General features: G+C 42.0%; 1 long non-coding RNA gene across 1 annotated transcript; it reads left to right on the top strand.

Moving 5' to 3' along the window:
- Positions 1 to 3,076: 3,076 nt before the first annotated feature.
- LOC308579294 lies at positions 3,077 to 14,924 on the top strand. Its single transcript, XR_014004389.1, has 5 exons — positions 3,077 to 3,240; positions 6,056 to 6,297; positions 8,083 to 9,259; positions 9,453 to 9,525; positions 14,640 to 14,924. It is a non-coding gene; the product is annotated as an uncharacterized lncRNA (long non-coding RNA).
- Positions 14,925 to 15,037: the final 113 nt, after the last annotated feature.

Genomic DNA, 15,037 nt, shown 5'->3' with positions numbered 1-15,037 from the left:
ATTTGCCTTGCATTGGCCTTGCATGGAAATGAATGGGGCGGAATCACATAATGACCTAAGGTATGACATTGGTGTAAATTATGAAATAGATTACGTAAATTACATTATTTCGTCACGGCGGAAAGCAAGATGAATAACAGAGCTTCTGAAGTAAGGCCCCTAGTAAATGTAAATGCAAAAGTCTTAACTGTTAAAAGCATACTGTGCATTAGCCTTACATAAAGGAACAGCAACAAGGTCAGGATATCTGCCTGGAGATATTCAGACTATTTTAGAATCAGAAGTGGTCCAAGGTGAAGCAGGCTAGCTCCGAGGCTTTGAAGCTGCTTTAGCACTTGGGAGGACTTTGGTACCTGTTCCCCCCAATCACTACCACTGTTTATACATTTTTGCAACATCCCCAAATTCTCCATAAATAGAAATTTCCAGGCAGAGAGGAAAGGGGAATCCTGAAGAGGAATGTAGTTCTTTGATGGACAGCTCTGACGGACAGAATTACTTCATTAAGACTGCCCTTTTGTTTCAAATCACAGTGCTTTGGGGAGGATGTAGAAAGACTTTGACTTCAGTACAGACTGAGCAGAAAACAAAGCACCGTATTTTTTGCTCTATAAGACGCACCAGACCATAAGACGCACCTAGTTTTTGGAGGAAGAAAACAAGAAAAAAAATATTCTGAATCTCAGAAGCCAGAACAACAAGAGGGATCGCTGCACAGTGAAAGCAGCGATCCCTCTTGCTGTTCTGGCTTCTGGGATAGCTGCGCAGCCTGAATTCGCTCCATAAGACGCACACACATTTCCCCTTACTTTTTAGGAGGGAAAAAGTGAGTCTTATAGAGCAAAAAATATGGCAAGTTGTTTTTAAAAGCTTTAATTACACTTTTTGAAATTCATCACTCCCTAAACCCTGCGTCTATCCTCCTGGAATTTTGCACAAAACCTACCTAAAGGCACCTCGGTATTGTATGTCCCTACTCATGCAAATTCTGAGAGCTCCCATGCAGAGCTACAATTCCCACAGTTCCTTGGGTAGAGCAATTGATAGTTAAAATACTTTGAGAAGTGTAGCTGTGTGAGGGGACTTGGAGCCTCCTAATAACTCTCAGCACCCTTAATAAACTACAGTTCCAATGATTCTTTTGTCATGCATGACTGTTAGAGGTAGAATAGCGCTTTGAAGGTTTGGTGTAGTTGTAGCCTAAGAGTGTGTAATAAAAAGGAGGAAATTTGTGACCCACCACATTGGGATGTGAGTTTGGTGGGAACAGAGGACAGGCCTTTGTCTGTAGGAGTCCTGCCCTCCATCGCTGCCTACTTTTAGAACGGCAGTAAAAAGGTTTGGCTCTGCATAGCTTTCAATAGTTTCAACGATGCTTTGATTTTGCTCCTCCTGGTTCTAAGATATTTTCCGCTCTGTCCTTCATCTGGCTTATTGTTTAAAAATGGCTTTCTTCTTCAAGTATTTCAACTATTTATGTTCAACTTTTCATTGGGAAAAAAACCCACCCAAGTAGTTTACAAGCAAATCAAAAGTAAACACTGTGTAGAAAACAATAAAACTGATAGTGCATCAAAATCCATACGATAGGATTCTATTCTTCAATACCTGCACAAGTTCAACACCTACTAAGGCACCCATCCCTCAGTCAGGCTACACCTGCACACATTCCTCCACTTAAACCCACCCACACCCATAAACACAATTTCCCTCACTCTTAACGGTTGCCTTGAACGTCTTCACTTCTACGCATTGCCTTGGGGGGCTTTGTTAAGACCAAAAAGATGGTTTATAAATATTTTTTTATAAACGAATAAATGCATTTAAAAAACTAAAGCAAGGATGACAAGAAATGTAATACATTTAAGAACACACACACACCCGTTTTATGCTACCTTCTCTCAGAGAACAAAGCAACTCCCTAGAAATTCATGGCTTTTGTGACAGAAACTGTAAGTAGGTGGCAGGGGAGGGGGGGGGGAGAATTCTAAAGAGGGAAATAGCTTTGTCTTGTCTCTTCAGTTACTGCAGAAAGAAACATTTCAGAGTCGGATCTCCATTATACATAGCTCACAGAACCAAAATTCCTGGATAGCTGAAATTTCCTACGTGACCTCTACATCCTGCCATGATCAATGTTAGCCTATCTCGGCATCTGATTATCCAAATGTTTTGGCTCTCCCTAGGGCCATTTAGTTAAATGAGGCAGCACAGTATTTAAAAATGTACAACAGTGGAAGGAAATGCCAAACTGGTTAAAAAAAGCTAATAAACACCCACTCAACCATCCCACATCATCATCTTCTGCTACACTTCACCTCCAGTCATAACAGTGTGTTTTACGCTTACGCCTACAGCTCCCGGTTGGGGACACCAGCTGTAGCTTGCTTGCGCTCCTCTAAGCCACAAAGCAGAGAGACCCCGGCACAGCCGCGCAGAGCGCATTCTCCATAGCCCCGAGAACTACGACTGCCAATCTGTGCGGCACACTGACAGAACGGGGTTCGTGCGCCGTGAAGAATAAATGAAATAATTACAAGGCACCCACAGCAAGGGAGGATTCCCAACTGTTAAGTCACTGTACATACGAGCTGTTTGGGGCTCACTTCTTTCCAGCAGGCCTTCAGTGTGTGGGGCAGGGATTATGTTCTTGTTGAAATCTCTGCAGTACAGTAGTGACCCCATGAGGTGTGTGGTGTATGGAGGCTCCAGACCAGCCACCAAATCCGCAAGACCATCATATACAATAATTTTGCCATGCATTCTCTTTTCTCTGACAGATATGTGCCATGTCTGAATTTCCCAGAGACATGCACTGACATAGTGTTATCGGTTTTGCATGTCCTATGCATCCTGACTTCCTGGAGTTTTGAAGTGCTTCTGGCTGCTTTGCCATGAAGAGCCCTCATCGCCAGTTGTAGACTTTCCTGTGCTACCTACTGTTTGTTCTCTCTCTCTCTCCCTCCCTCCCTCAGCACTTCAGTTGTTTATGTTTAAGAGCAGAGTGGTAATGTAAAGGCTCTCCTACTGCTGGTGTGCACTTTTGGTTTATTACAGTTCCTCGAATGATTGCTCTCCAAAGTGGAACTTTGTGGATGTTTCCAGAAACAAGGGCTTACCATATATAAATGTCACTGTTAGCAGAGCGGACCAAAGTGACAGATGGAATTGCTTTGCTTTGTGTGCGCTCCCTCTCGTCCACATCTGTTTGGGATAGTCTCTGGATGTAAGATTTAAGTGGTAAGCTTACGTATGGAACTGCATCATATGGCACTATTACTAGCTTTTTTAATTTTTTTTTTAATTAAATCTTTCTGAATTATGGCAGGTAATGTAAAAAAGCATGTGTGAGAGCAGGGCCACAAAGCATAAAAAGAAAGCAGAGACTGAAAGGCAAATGGCTAAACTGGGAGAGCCCCACAAAATGTATTTTGCACAAGGCCCTACAACGAAGAATGGCTGCCATTGCAGCATCGGGTGTTAATGGATCATTCAGGCACTCCTGTTGTAAGCCACATCTGAACCAGAAATTTAAAGCACTATTATACCACTTCAACAGTCATGGCTCCCTCCAATGAATCTTGGGAACTGTAGTTTGGGAAGAGTGTTGAGATTTGTTAGGAGGCCCCTATTCCCCTCACAAAGCTGCAAAGCTGGGTTTCCTGTGAAAAGAGAAAATAAAAAAATTCCTTCCAGTAGCACCTTAAAGACCAACTAAGTTAGTTCTTGGTATGAGCTTTCGTGTGCATGCACACTTCTTCAGATACACACACGAAATGCACACGAAATGCATGCACGAAATGCATGCACACGAAACGCACGAAATGCATGCACACGAAAGCTCATACCAAGAACTAACTTAGTTGGTCTTTAAGGTGCTACTGGAAGGATTTTTTTTATTTTGACTATGGCAGACCAACACGGCTACCTATCTACTACTGTGAAAAGAGAGTTACTACTGAACCACTGTGAGAGCTACATAACGCGGATGTGGCCTTAGAAAGGAAGAGAAAGTATTTTCTCTCAGAAGAGGCTGCGTGTTGTCCGGGGCCTTACTCTGAAGCACCTTAAACTTAGGTGATGGAGTGACGGTTGAAGCTGGTTGGAGCAGTGAGGAACAGCAGCGTGCACACAACGCCACCCGAGAAAGCACACACACAGACATAGAGGTTGGGTTCTTGCATTGATAATTGTCATACTGTGTCACATAGGTGTCAACTCCCTGGGCAAGCACCCACAAAATTCCCCATGAATAGGCTGGGCACCCACAAATTTCAGTGCCAGAGACATGGCCCCAGGCACCCATGGTTGCAGGGACAAGTTGGCACTCCTGCTGTGTCATTTTGTAATGGGTGGAGGTAAATACTTCCAGAGCTACTGTTTGCCCTAGAAGGGGAACTGCTAGTTATAGCCCTCCACAACTTCCCTCCTGAGGAAATAGCAGTTTTAGGGAGGGGAGGGGTGTCAGAAAAACAGTTTGAAGAGAAAAGTCAACCCCACTTCCCTGTGCTGTAGTCTCAAACTGGATAGGGAGCTCCTGGAATCCACCCCCCCCATTTTTTAAAAAATGAATCCAAATGTGATCATGCATTTCACATGTTGCCCTTAAAGTAAATCATCTCAGATGTAGGAGTGAAGTGTGCCTCTGGCAAAAGAAGTGTGCTTCACCCAACACTATCTCTGAACAAGGAAGACAGAAAGCTGTTAGCTAGAGTAACCAGAATGCCACTCTTTAATGTGGACAAATGCTCTTTTGCCTTTAATGGCTCCCTGGCCCAGGAGTATAGCCTTTTCTGTCCATTGGTAAGTACAACCAATGTGATGCCCAGCCAGGACTGGCAGGAGAGAGGAGCCATGCCACGAAGCTCTGTAAGCAACCTTGGAGCAGAAACCACTTCATTTCCTAGCAGAGCATTCCCAAGTAAAGGAAGCTGGTCATGTTTACACCAGTTTAAGTTGCAGTGATGTAAATTACCCTATTCCAAACTCCATTTGGGAGCAGTGTACTGCTTGCTGAGGCAACCTGAGCCTGGCAGAAGGAAAGCAAGGCTCTGAAACAGAATTTGACTTACACCACCCTTTTTTACTAGCATAAATTCCCCCGAGTTACCAGGTCATGTGCCTGAACTGAAACTGGTTTGGAATAGTCTCCCACCTCCTGCATGCCCAAGCTTTTGGACTTAAGTGAAAGTTCTTCTGGGTGAGCCAGCATAACCCGGTTGAGATAGCTACGCTGGTCTAGCCCCAGCTGAACCAACACAACTCAAGATCTGCCTATTCCAAGCTCTCTCACCCCAGTGATTCTTTGGTTTGAATTGTGCTGTAACCTACTTCAAAAAAATACTGTTAAGATAACAGCATAATTTCCACATGTACCACCCAAGAACCTTGGATGCAAATATGATAGATAAATAAAACATACACCTCCTGTATTTATTCCATCAAATAACTAGTAGAAGAGAGTCTTTCCCACTTGGAACGATACAAAAAAATTGCCCATGTGCAAAAATTGTGCATTTTCTTTTTCCTGCTTCTGCGTCCTGTTTCCAGATTAATTTTATGCAGAGTTAATTGAAATTAGCGGGCTTAGGTGCACCTAATTCTCCATAGGATGGCAGCCTTAATAGGGTATTTATGAGCATCAGTTCATCTGCACTTTCTGAAAGAGCAAATGAAAGAGTTATTTCTACATATAAATGTGTGCATATCATTTTTTTAATCTATGAAAGGACAAGTAGCATATCATAGGAAGCAGGGCATCTGCTTGATACAGTGACCAAATATGAATATGCAGAGACATAGAGAGAATTTATTACAGAGTTAAAATGAGAAAGTGTCAAAATAAAGAAAGGAAAGAAATCCATATTTTGAATCTGAGAACATTTGAGTTCTGACTGAGTTTGTTTTAGGGGGTGTGTTTTAACCGTTGTGTGTAACACACACACACACACCAGTCAACTTTTGAAAAATCAAATGTATAAATTTTGAATTCTGCTATCTGATATGCTAATCTGACATGCTCAGTGCTCTTCCTTGCCTCTTTGTACTCTAACAGGCAGCAGCCTATAGGACACCAGCCATTTACCAGCAACCGAAGCAATGAGTAACGGATTCATAGGACCGATCAAATCATAATAATCCCATCACGGTTAAGAATCTAAGTGCCCTGCCGGATGAGACCTAAGGGCTATCTAGTTCAGCATCCTATTTCCCATAGTGGCCTCTGAAAGAACCAAGCAAGATAGGAAGGCAATAGCCCTTCTGCTGTTCTCATTTCCCAACAGATGGCATTGAGAGGTATGTGGCCCCTGATCCTGGCCATTGAGGGGTATATCCTGGGGAGAGGTGGTGTGATTGGCATATAACCTGGGGAGAGTCTCAAAGGCCAGTCAAGGAGACCTGGAGGCCAATACAGCCCTCCAGGTCTCTGAGGTTCCTCACCCCCTGAACGATGTGGTGTATGAAGAAGTACTTCCTTCTCTCTGTCCTGAACCTCCCATCAATCATCTTTATTGGATGAGCTCAGCTTCCAGTACTATGAGAGAGGGAGAAAAACCTCTCTGGAGGAAATGAAATTCACGCCATTAAGGAATATTTTCAAGCTGATGTCAAGTTGTAGACTAGCACAACTTTAGCAAAGTGTTACTGGAATTAGATTTGCATGATTTGGTATATTTCTATTTTAAAATTAGTATTATATTACTTTATAGAAACAGTATATTGAACCATTTAGGTATACACAATCATTTATTTATATAAATAATAATAATAATTGATAATAATAAAAATTTATTATTTATACCCCACCCATCTGGCTGGGTTTCCCATATAAATGCCTGTCTCATATCTGTTTCTACAGGCCCAGCAGGTGCTGTAACTCCCTAATGGTGAGAAACTCTGGAAACTCTGTGACATCCCTAGTTGTTTTATTTCAAACGTTTATGAGCAGTTTTGTCAATAAAAATAATATACCAAGTGACATACCCAAAATAACAAATAAAGGTAGCAGGAACGAGAAATAATTACCACCTCGTAAAATGTCATAAAATTTAAGAGCAGAAGTAAAACACATTTTAAAATAATAAAACCCAATTAAATAGCGCTAAGACAATAAAATTAAAGAACTATTAAGAGCCATTTAAGGCATCAGTGAGCAAATCCGTTTTATGAAAATCTATGGAATGCTGAATGAGTTGGTGTCTCCCAGGACACTCTTCAAAGAGTGACAAGGTCTTCTCTTTGGTCACCACCTGCCTGGTTTCACCTGACAAAGGAAACCTGAAGGATCTCTGGTGCAGATCTTAAACTCCAAGCAAGTTCATAGAGGAGAATGCTGTGTTCCAAGGTCTGCAAATCTTAGCAGGATCTGGACTCACACTACACTTAGTAGAGCTATAGGTTTATTTCAGAGTTTCTTCCTTGCATAGGAGTACTCTTTTAAGTTTTTCTGTACAGTCATATTTATACAGTCTAACACTTTCTCCCAAAACTTAGTGAGAATTGGACACTGTAAGAATGTATGTTTCGAAGAGGCATTATCCTTATTACATCTCCAACAATGAGCTGCGTTAGACAGTCCTTCTCTATACAAATTCAAAGGAGTTGTCCAATAGATTCCAAATATTATTTTCTGTTGTGTAAGTCTTAGTTTGAGATCCATCGATACCTTTGCTACGGAAGCTAAGAGACTGTTCCACTGTCTAGGTAGTAGAGAACATCCAATTCTTTATTCCAGTCGTTTCTTAAAGTTTGTGTATCAAACTTACTAATTAATAACAAATAGGAAATGATTGCTTTTTTTCTTTCCAAAGATTTGACCAATTGTTCTAATAACTCCTGTGTCTCAGAAGCTGAGAATGTAGGAAAAGCATGGAAGCCAAATTTGATTAATAGAATACCTGGCCTCTAGTGGGCGGGGCTTTTATGCTGTACTCTAGAATTGGCCCCTCCCTTCAGTTGTCAGTTAAAAAAGGATAACTGCCACTTACCTCAAGATGTTTCATTTCTCTTAGTATGTTACTATGTTACATTTTTCTACTATTAAAGCTTTGGTGTGTGCATGTGTGTGTGTTTACTTCACAGGATGAAAAGACAAACTCTGCTAAAGAAGGAGAAGGTGGAATATCTTACATTGGATCAGTGAGGAGATATTTCCCTGACAGGAGGACTGATTTTTAGTCACCCCCCCTGCCCACAAGAGAGAAAGCTGCTGGTCCAAACACTGTTGTTACAAGATGTTGTAGCTGCAATTATTGCCATTGGGATGCATCTGATCATGATATTTATTTCTTAAAACACTGTACATATAAAATTCATCTTCCTCATCTATCAGTTGATCCAAAGTCAATATGCCTGCTTCCACCCAATTTTTCCATATTACCATCTTTCCCCGCAGTTTTAAAAATTGGATTTCTCCACGAAGTTAATTTAGTGTGGGGAAATGGCTCAAATTTGTTTCTATTAGGCATTATATTCCATATCTTTCTAATGGACTTGTTTCAAGAGTCTCCCAAATTCTCAAATATTTTGATCCTAATCTTTGGTCCAACCAATCAAAGGTGTTGTATGTGTATATTCTAAAGTTGCCCAAGTTGGATAGTTAGCATCAGATATAGGTTTCCAATATTTTATACTTGACAATAAGTAAACATGATGGTTTGGCTCAAAATTTGAAATACCAAATTCATCTTCATTCATTTGTAGTTGCATTTTTTTAGCAGGGTATTTTTGGAGTCATTGAACGCCAAAGAAATTTCCTGAACAAACAAACATTTTTTTAAAAAAATATGCTTTTTTGCAATGCTGCCTTTAATTACAATGACAATATTATAAAATAATTAGAAGAATAAAACCCAGCAGCCAAGTTTATTCATTATAAGTTAGGAGGAATAATAATATCAAAAAGCCCTCTGACTAGACAGCATCTCAGTACTATAGGTTGAGGAGTATGACTTGTAAGCCATGCATGTGGTCTGAGCCGAGAGCAATCAAGTCCTAACCTCCATTACACAAATATTTCACACAGTAGACTACGTGTTTCCAAATTATTTGTATAGAAACACGAAGATGGATTTGCTAAAGCCACACTTGGAGTGATCTCCCAGACATCCATCCTGCTCGTTTACATGGTGGAAAAAAGAGAGGAGTTTTGATATAACTCGCTTGCTGGATGAACTCAGAGGCTGTGAAAACGAACGAAGGATTAACATTGGATTGATTTATGGGAACCACCTGGACTAATTAAGAAAGCAGTGCAAATGTGAGATTATGGCGATCTTCCGACCTCAGAGCATGGGAAGTCAAACAAAGATTTATGATTTGGCTTAATATTTGGACTGTTTGATTATTTTACAATTCAGAATGTCTTTAATGTGGCCTTTATTGGATTGTTAAACTGGAAAACTTCATAAATATTATTTTTTTAAAAAAGAAAAGAAGAGAGAGAGAGAGAGAGAGAGAGAGAGAGAGAGAGAAGAAGAAGAAGAAGAAGAAGAAGCAAAGAAACTTGACTTCCTTCCTTCCAAGGTGAGGGATGTGCCCCAGATAAGTCTAGGAAAACAGCTTCTCTATGGTCTTAACTAGAGCTAAGCATGCTGGTTATATGAGGCTGATTTATCTCACAACTAAGTGCTGACATGACAGAAGTGCATAACATGCATAGCATGGAGAAAGTGGATAGAGAGAAGTTTCTCTCTCTTATAACTCATGGACATCCAATGAAGCTGAATGTTGGAAGATTCAGGATAGATAAAAGAAAGCATTTCTTCAGGTAGTGCAGGCTTCCTCAAACTCAGCCCCCCAGATGTTTTAAGACTACAATTCCCACCATCCCTGACCACTGGTCCTGCTAGCTAGGGTGATGATGGCTATGTTCTGCCTCCACTATCAGAGACAATATGGTTCTGAATACTAGTTGCTGGAAACCCTGGGAGGGGAGAGTGCCCTTACACTCAGGTTGTGCTAGTGGACTTCTCTAGGAACCAGGTGGGTCATTTTCCTGATCCAGCAGGCTCTTCTTATGTTCTTAATGTGTGTATTATCTATGTCTTCCAACTTGGATATCTTCATACCACAATAACTTTGCAAATATATGCACAGCTTCAAATTTCTGATTATTGTATTTTGAAAGTGGATCTGTGTTGTGCAGTGGTACCTCGGGTTAAGTATTTAATTCGTTCTGGAGGTCCATTCTTAACCTGAAACTGTTCCTAACCCAAAGCACCACTTTAGTTAATGGGGCCTCCTGCTGCTGCCATGCCGCTGGAGCACAATTTCTGTTCTCATCCTGAAGCAAAATTCTTAACCCAAGGTACTATTTCTGGGTTAGCGGAGTCTGTAACCTGAAGCGTATATATCCTGAAACGTATATAACCCGAGGTACCACTGTACTCTGCAAAATACCCAAGTGCAAGGCATTTGTGGAGGGCAGTTGGCTGGCCACCAAATCCTATATAAACAGCTGGTCCCCCCTCTCCCTGCTTGCTTTCTGCAGTATTCTGAGGAACTGATCTTTCATGAAGAAGCAAAGCACATGTCAAAGGTTGTGTAACAGTACACGTAGGGCATCGTGATATTGTTTACGATTTAGCTGGCATCTTTATAGATCAGAAATATAATAATAATAATAATAATAATAATTTTTTATTTATACCCCGCCCTCCCCAGCCAAGGCCGGGCTCAGAGCGGCTTACAAGCAATAATAAAAACAAGATGAGTGATTACAACTTAAAAACAAAAATAAAATACAACATTAAAATAATGGAACATTAAAATATTAAAATGGAGCCTCATTGCAGGAGAAGGAAAAGAAAAAAGAAAAAGGGGGCGGAGGGAATCAAATTGGCTCCAAGCCAAAGGCCAGGCGGAACAACTCTGTCTTACAGGCCCTGCCGAAAGAGATCAGATCCTGCAGGGCCCTGGTCTCATGAGACAGAGCGTTCCACCAAGTTGGGGCCAGTGCTGAAAAGGCCCTGGCTCTGGTTGAAGCCAATCTAACTTCCTTAGGGCCTGGGACCACTAGGGTGTTGTTATTTATGGACCTTGAGGCTCTCCGTGGGGCATACCAGGCGAGGCGGTCCCGTAGGTACGAGGGTCCTAGGCCGTGAAGGGCTTTAAAGGTCAAAAGCAGCACCTTAAATCTGACCCTGTACTCTACCGGGAGCCAGTGCAGCTTGAAAAGCACTGGATGAATATGCTCCCATGGCAGAGACCCTGTGAGGAGCCTCGCTGCAGCATTCTGTACCCGCTGGAGTTTCTGGGACAGCTTCAAGGGCAGCCCCGCGTAGAGCGAGTTACAGTAGTCAAGCCTGGAGATGACTGTCGCATGGATCACTGTGGCCAGGTCGGGGCGGGAAAGGTAAGGGACCAACTGCTTGATGCGGCGAAGGTGGAAAAATGTCGCCTTGGCTGTTGCTGTGACTTGCGCCTCCATGGAAAGGGAGGCGTCAAGGATTACACCCAAACTCTTAACGGAAGGCAATGGCACTAATTGGGCCCCCGCAAGAGAAGGGAGTTGGTCCCTCATCCCCATGCTATCCCGACCTAGCCATAGGACCTCTGTCTTCGAAGGATTTAGTTTCAATCGGCTCCCACGAAACCATCCAGCCACAGCTTCCAAGCATCTGGTCAGTGTGTAAGGGGCCGAGTTGGTGTGGCCATCCATCAGTAGATAGAGCTGAGTGTCATCAGCATATTGATGACAGCCCAGCCCAAAGCTCCGGATAATCTGGGCAAGAGGGCGCATAAAGATGTTAAAAAGCATTGGGGAGAGAATTGCGCCCTGCGGCACTCCACACACCAAGGAGTGGCGTGACGACATTTCCCTCCCTAGTGCCACCCTCTGTCCCCGACCAGAGATAAAAGAGCACAACCAGTTACGGGCTATGCCCTGTATCCCCACGTCTGCAAGGCGATGGTCCAGAAGATCATGATCGACCATGTCAAAGGCTGCTGACAAATCTAAAAGGATCAGCAGTCCTGACCCGCCTCGATCCAGTTGTCTACGGATATCATCTGTTAGGGCAACCAGAGCCGTCTCCGTCCCAAAACCAGGACGGAAACCGGACTGAAATGGATCTAATGCCGATGTTTCCTCCAGAAACCTACCAAGCTGTTCAGCAACCGCTCTCTCAATTACCTTACCCAGGTATGGAAGATTTGAAACTGGGCGGTAATTGGATAGGTCTAAGGGATCTAATGAAGTTTTCTTTAAGAGTGGACGCACCACTGCTTCCTTCAGTTCCCCTGGGAATGTCCCCATGTCAAGGGACAAATTGATAATATGGCTGGTCTTTCATACCCTTCATGAAACAGAAGCCAGAAGACGTATGATGCTTTTAGAATGATGACAATGAGAAGGCATCTGTAAGAAGATTCACAGACAGGAAAAACAGGCAACAGGCAACCAGCCCCAGCATGGAGTCTCTAGATAAGTAGTTTAATTGCCAGACTGCATTGCTCGGAAGGAGAAGGAAATCTAAGCTAAATTAAAAGATTAGAGAGAGACATTTTTTTCATCAAGTGGCAACAAATAGAAGAAATGGTCGTCTGCTCAGGAGAAAATAAGAAGAAAGGAGCTGTGAATGTTGCAAAAATACATCCATTAGGCCTGTGTTATCAAAACGTGCCTGTGCCCCTGTATCCAGCCGTACATTTCCATAGCAACAAGGCCTTGTCAACGGAGAAGAAAGTGTTTTTGTCAGGGATAGGCCCAAACGCATAAAAGCCATTTCTATCTGGGAGCAGTACAATCCTCTTAAATCAATACAGCACACGTAGTAATTGCACTCACCATTTCTCCCATAAATCTTCACTTTTACCCCTTTCATTTCCTGCAACTTGTCATCATATGAACTAGAGCTGGTTTTACCTGCTTTCTGCAGTTTTGATTGCCCCTTACCTTCTTCCATAGAAAACAGGTTCTACATTCGGAAGATAAGCCATTTCCTCCATGCCTAGATAGAAATGTTGTGTAGAATAGTTCCAAGCTGGAGGTCTTCACTTTATTGTCTTCCTGGTGTTTCTTTCAAGACCAACGGCACCAATTCTAGCTACTAAAAATGCTAGTGGTGGAACTCTTCTCTAGGGAAATCAATAACTGAAAATTCAAAAACAAGGAGAACCCTTCCCCTGTGTAGATGCAATGGATGATACTTGAAAACGTTTGCTCCTTTCATTGGACCACAAACTCAACCTGTACTGGAATGCAAGTACCGACTCTGGGTTATATTCAGGGCTGCAGCTCTGATTGCACAAGACTCCCATGCACACAATGGAACTTCCTCTTCCTCTACAGTCAAAGGTGGATTTAGGGGAGCAGGGCCTCAGGGACGCCACAATGAAGATTTAGAATAGAGCATGAGAGGCGGCAGCGGGGGGGGGGGCACTGAATTTTGGTACCACACAGATTCCAAGGTCTGCCACTGTCCTCTGACCAAAAAAACTACAATTTAGTTTCCAATTAAGGTTTCAGATGAAGGTTTCTTGAGAAACATATCCTATTGATATGAAAACCAGTGATAAGACACTTCTTACTTTGAGGGCCCTAATATATATATATAGGCAATTTCTGATGTGTTGCAAATAACATAAATACCATAAGATTCAAACCTGGTTGCTTCCGCTGGGAGCTTAAAAAGTATGTTTTAAAGTATCTGATATTTAATCAGATTTCCCCTAGAATGGTGGCTGTTGTTTTGAGACTTGGATCAGTTATTATCAGCTTTTCAGCATTCAGTACCATTGGCAGCTTGTAAAGGGTAAGAATTAGAGGAGATATAATGATTATGACAGGAACACTAACAAGACAATATCTTGCATCTCAGAGAGCCCCACATTTTGACAGATGGAAATGAAAATGTTAATTTGGAAGTGAAGTAGAAAGAAATAATTCTTTACACACATACTCAGTGTGGTTCAAAGAGAATGAGATGTGGGGGATGGACACATTGTTCTAACTGACAATGTTTTTTTTTGGGGGGGGGGACTGCCGGCCCACAAATGTATCACTCCTACCACTGACTTATTCCTATCTCAAGGCAACCTCAGCATCAGATATTATGAAAATGCAGTGGAAGAGGAAGGATTAGAAGTATATACTGAGTGAAAGGCCGTAATTGATTAGTAGGACTCATGCTTTGCATGTAAAAGGTCTAGTGCCTTCTACGTATGCCCACTGTGGTAGTTAAATGCACCAGAAACACATAGCTCATTCCCTTTGGTGAGATGGCCTCAAGACTGCCTGCAGCTAATTAGCGTGGAGAAGGTACTAAAAAATGAGGGCCCTATCCTGCTGAACAAGGAGAATCCCATCCCTTGAAACATAACATGGAAATTACTGAGAGATTAAAGAATATAGCTGTATAAAATGCCACTGTAATGATGAGACCATCTCATTATCTTTCCCCATTTTAAAAGTTATATATACAGGGCTTCCCCCGCCCCAGCAGGAACTCAGTTCCGGCACTTCATCTTTCCCTCGCTCCCATCCTTCAGTCACCTTTTGTTTCCTTGGGTCCTTATAGTGGCATCACCCATCTGTTACTTGTCTTTTAGTTGACATGTTTGAAAGCTGTTGCATATAAAACAGAAGTTGCTCTTTATAGGTCTACAGAATTAAAGTGTACCTTTGTTCCCTTTAGGAAAACACAGAACTACTTGGAACATAACTTTCAATTATTGGCCCTAAAACGCACTGCATCTGGAGAAAGGTTACGGCAAGATTATGATTTTCGGAAGAGAACCCAGCAGTCTTTTGTGGGAATGACGAAAACGCCCATCTGCTTTGAAGCTCACAGAATGTTTGGTGCATTGTTGATGGGTATTCTTTATTTGAATTTTATTTAGCAAAATGTGTGAACTGCATAATCAAAAGATAAAATAATTATCAATAATAATTATTATTATCAATTAACAAAAAAAACCCCCCAAACCAAGTATGCATAGCTACTTGTTGTCTGGGTAGGCTTGCTGAAATGAAGCAGTTTTTCTTTTCTTTTTTAGCAGGCATCTAAAAAAATGGTGCCTGTCAAAGGGAGGG

The sequence above is a fragment of the Podarcis bocagei genome (assembly GCF_964188305.1).
Source record: "Podarcis bocagei genome assembly, chromosome: 2".
In the NCBI taxonomy this organism is placed as follows: Eukaryota; Metazoa; Chordata; class Lepidosauria; order Squamata; family Lacertidae; genus Podarcis; species Podarcis bocagei.
The sequence above is the reverse complement of the archived record's forward strand: the minus strand, read 5'-3'. Positions and strand labels throughout refer to the sequence as shown.